Here is a 4,874-nt window from a genome sequence, read left to right as displayed (position 1 = left end):
TCTGTTCAGCTGTGTCTTCCAGCTTGCAGTCTCTCTAGTACAACCAGTTGTCCACCAGAGCTGTGATCTCCAGAGGGCCAAGCTACAAGAGAATCCACTTCCAGGCTCACTTTCTGCTGGCAGGCCTGGAGTCCTCATTGACTGATGGTCAACGGCATCTGTTCTTTGTCATATAGGGCTTTTCACGGGGCCCTACCCTACATGGTGTCTGGCTTCTCCCACAGAGAAGGCTCAGGGTATGATGGAACAAGTGCTTATATACCCTCCAAATGCATATGTTGAAACTCTATCCCCTAATGTGATTGTAATTTGGAGGCAGGAGATAATTAGGATGAGATGAGATCATGAGAGTGGAGCCCTCATGAGTGGAATTAATGTCTTTATAAGAATCCCAAGAGAGTATGCTCCTCCTGCACCACGTGAGAAGTGAGAAGACTGCTGTCTACAAACCAGGCCCTCGCTGGACACTCAGGCTGCAGCACACCCTCTTGGGCTTCCCAGTCCCCCACAGCTGGAAGACGTATAGATTTGTTGTTTGTGCCACCGAGTCTATGGTATTTTGTTATAGTAGCTCATGCAGAGACAGGGACAGAGAACAAGACAGAAACTGGTCCTTGGTAACCTAATCTCAGAAGGGACAATCTATCACTCTGGCCATCATCTACTCATTTAAAGCAGAATTAGCTCTCACCAAAGGGAAGGGGCACCGCTAGGATGGGGGGCCACTGGAACCCCTTTTAAAAAATACTTATAGCTGACTGTGATGGCAAATGCCTGCCATCTCAGTATTTGAGAGGCTGAGACGGAAGATCACGGGTTCAAGGCCAGCCTCCGCAATTTAGCGAGGACTTGTTTCAAAATAAAAAGAAAAGTAAGTTGGGCATGGTGGCACATACCTATAATCCCAGTACTTGGTAGGCTGAGACAGGAAGATCACAGGTTCAAGGACAACCTCAGCAATTAGTGAGACTCTTTATCAACCTAGTGAGACCCTATTTCAAAATAAAAATAAAATAGGACTGGGAATTTAGCTTAGAGGTAGATTGCCCCTGGGTTTCATCTTCGGTATCACAAAAAATAAATAAATAAAATGGGGCTGGGGCGCTGTTCAGGGGTAGAATGACCCTGGGTTCCATCCCTAGTAGTAAGTGTGCATGAACGCGTGCCCCCCCACACTACTTACTACAAGTAACTTGGCTTCTCTGTGCTCAGTTTCCTAATCTGTAACATCCACCTCATACAAAATAGCATGGGGATTTAAAAAACTAAATAAAAATATTCAAAATGCTTGGAACAGCTCACCTGACACAAGGGACACATTAGCTAAGTATAGACACAAAAATAATGCAAATGCGTACACTTATTCTGTTAAGCACACAGCGTGAAGTCCTTGGGATTGCTTGTTAATACGTGAATTAAGCTGAGTGTGGTGGCACATACCTGTAATCCCAATACTTGGGAGGCTGAGACAGGAGGATCACAGGTTCAAGACCAGCCTCAACAATTTAGCAAGACTCTCAACAACCGAGTGAGACCCTGTTTCAAAACAAAAAATAAAAATAGGGCTAAAGGTGTAGCTGGGAGGTGGAATGCCCTTAGGTTCAATCCCCAATAACACACACACACACACACACACACACACACACACACACACACACGAAAAGAAAAAGAAATTCTTGAATTATATGACCCCTAACTATTTAAAAGAAGCTTAAACCCGTGGAAATTACCCCAAAAGCAGAAGTACTTTATAAAGATAGCATAATTACCAAGGGACCTCACAGTCACCCCCAACTTTTTCATGAACTTTCCCCTTGTCAAAAGTTTTCAAGCTCCCATACGTACCTGAGTCATCTCTGAGCCTAAGCAGAAAAAGCCCACCACATTCTGCTCTGCAGATGCGAGCCATTTGTCCAACTGCAAAAGCTGCCCAATTTGCAAAACCACACAATTTGTAAATTACAGAAAAAAGAGCAAAAGATGGTGTGCCTTCCCGGAGCATTTCTTACTGCGCTCAGCAGTTTAGGTGTGAACAGACGCTCACCTGTGAGGCTTTCTTTTCTTTTTTTTTTTTTTTTAACAAGACTCACCCTAATATCTTAAGGAAAGAAAGGATTACTCACTACACCTCCAGTTTTGCGGTTTAGCACAGAGCAGAGAGAGGTTAAGGTGTCCTGCTTGACATATGCAATCCACAGCTCGGTGGGTGGGAGGAGGTTAACATCTCATGCAGCAGATGTGGCAGATGAGTCAGGAATCAGGAGATTACTGAAGGGTGGACCCTCCTCCCCCGTGGCACTAAGACCCATTAAACAGAGGCCCGGAAACAGCAAGGCACCCAAGGGCGCATACATACTAAACCAGCTAAAGTCAGCACACATTTGAATGCCCACTAAGAGAAAGCTCTGAGCTGACTACCCTCTGGATAGAGGAGCTTTGGCTCACTGTACCTGATGTGCAAAGGCCACTTTTCTTTGATTCAAGCACCCCAGGAAAGGGGAACTGAAAAGGGACAACTGGAAAGACCAGCCTGGCAGCCTGGAAAGGTCAGGCTGCGGCTCAGCCAGCAGGCCCGTCCCCTCTCCTCTCGTCTACTGTCAACAACTGTGCAGTTTTTCTGTTCATTTGTTTTGCTTTTCTTTTTAAATTACCCTGGTCAACTTAGTCAGGAATGCAATGATGTGAAAGAGGAAGCAAGAAGAAAGTTCTCTGTACCATGGAAGGCATCTGTCAGGGTAAAAGTGGATGGGTAAGTTGTATTTTTAGAAAAATAAACTGAATTCCCTTTGCAGACAACTTCTTTTCCTGTTCTTTGTTTCAACCTCCACTCCCCTTAACAGAATTGCTTTCTGAATGACAAGGACCTATCTGGTCAGACACTGAAAGCTCATGTCAACAGGGCAGGGAATTAGCAGTCCTAGGGACCGGTGCTCCCTGGCCAAGGTAAAGGGACATAGTCACATTCCGATTGCTGGGGTCCTTGAGTGAAAAACAGTACATTTTTTTTCCAATAAAAGTGAAACTGCAGGTGATATTTTTTCTGTCATTGCTATTATATTCTTGATGCCATAAAAAGGTGGAAATGGAATAAACAGAATGTGATTTATTCTGGCTCTCAAGAGAGGTTAAGGAAAGTATTTACATTAAGTTTCTCCACAAAAAGGAGTACTTGTGCCTCTGTTGAGTACTAATTTTTTCTTTTTTAATTTTTTGGTAGTGGGGATTGAACCTAGGGGCATTCTACCTCTGAGCTACACTCCCAACTCTTTTTTTTTTTTTTAAACAGGGTCTCTCTGAGTTGCTCAGGCTGGCTGAGAACCTCCAATTCGCCTCCTGTCTCAGCCTCCCAAATATTGGGATTAAAGGCCTGTGCCTCTGTATCCAGTAGAGTGCTAATCTTTTTTTTTTTTTTTTTTTTTTGGTGTGTGTGTGTGTGGTACCCAGGGGCTTTTCTACCTCTGGACTATACTCCCAGACCTATTTTATACTTTATTTGGAAACAGGGCCTCACTAAGTAGCTGAGGCTGGCTTCAAACCTGTGTGATCCTCCTGTCTCAGCCTCCCAAACGCTGGGATTACAAACCTGCGCCACTGCGCCTGGCTGGAGTGCTAATCTCAATGCCTTACCCAGACTGAAAGCAGGGGTCAGGGACCATTCAGAGAACAGTGCAGAAGCAGGGTTCTGAGCAGGATTCTCTCTCAGCGGCATGATCTTGGGCAAACTAGCCTCCCTGTGCCTCCGTTTCCTGAAATGTAAAAGAAAGCCGATAACAACAGACCTACAGTGCAGGTGGTTGCAAAATGCTGCAAACCATCTGTGTCCACAGAGGGCACGGCCATAAATATTGGTTATTGCTATTTACCTTGCCCACAACACCTACCCCAAAGTTCAAGCTCATCCACGTCACAGAGCTTCTAAGCCCCCTATCCCATATTACCCAAGTATAATTCAGCCAATGGAGGTTGTCCTCACAGCTCAACCCACGTTTCTAGCCTTCTGGGGTGATGTGGTACTGTCCTCACCAACCTGTCCCTGAACTCCCCGCCCCGCCTCTTACACAAGTCAGAGGCGCTGAGTTCATCCAGGAGGCTTTCTCCAGCTCGGCTGGGAAAGAAATAAAGACAATCGACCTGCTGCCCACCCCGCGGGGCAAGACCGGGGAGTGGCCAACGCCACCCATAGCAGCCGGGGCCCTCGCTCCGCCCGGGTCCAAAATCCCCGCGTCCTAACCGCACGCTGCACCCCCGCGCCCCCCACGCTGGCGGTGACTCAAGGGGCAAAAAGAGCCCTCCGGGATTTCCCGACCTCCGCCCGGCCCCCGCCCCCGCCCGGCCCGAAGTTGTCCTTCTGGTCTGCGCTCCGGGCGCGCGTCGGCGTGGCTCCCCGGGGTGGGGCCAAGGGTCTGGGTGACGCCCCCGGGGGGCGGCCCCGGACGCGGTCGGGGATCGGCGACCCGGGCGCGCCCTGCGCTGCGCTGCCAGCTGCAGCCGGGCGGAGCCGCGCCGGGCGCCGGGTGCAGGGTGGCGCTGCGGGTCCCCGCGCCCCGGCGGCCGCACACGTGTCCAGGCGTCACGTCCGCGCGCGCCCCCGGGGCTTGCGTCAGCTGCGGCTCGGGAGCTGGGGCCGGGGCTCTGCAGCGCTCGGGGTCGCCGCCGGGGGAGGGCGCGGCGCGCGGCCGGCCCTGCAGGGGGTGCTGCGCCCAGAGGTGCGCGCTCGGCCCCGCCTCCCCGGCGCCCCTGGCAGCCGCGCGCGCTCGGCGGCTGGGCGCGGTGGCTCTGCCCGGAGCCCGCCGCCCCCGGGGCGCGCACCGCCGTGACCCGGGCGGCCCCGCGGCTGGCAGGCGCCCGCACTTCCATGGTGGGCTCGGAGCGCG

The sequence above is a fragment of the Muscardinus avellanarius genome, assembly GCF_963383645.1.
Source record: "Muscardinus avellanarius genome assembly, chromosome: 5".
In the NCBI taxonomy this organism is placed as follows: Eukaryota; Metazoa; Chordata; class Mammalia; order Rodentia; family Gliridae; genus Muscardinus; species Muscardinus avellanarius.
Note: the sequence above shows the minus strand (reverse complement) of the source record.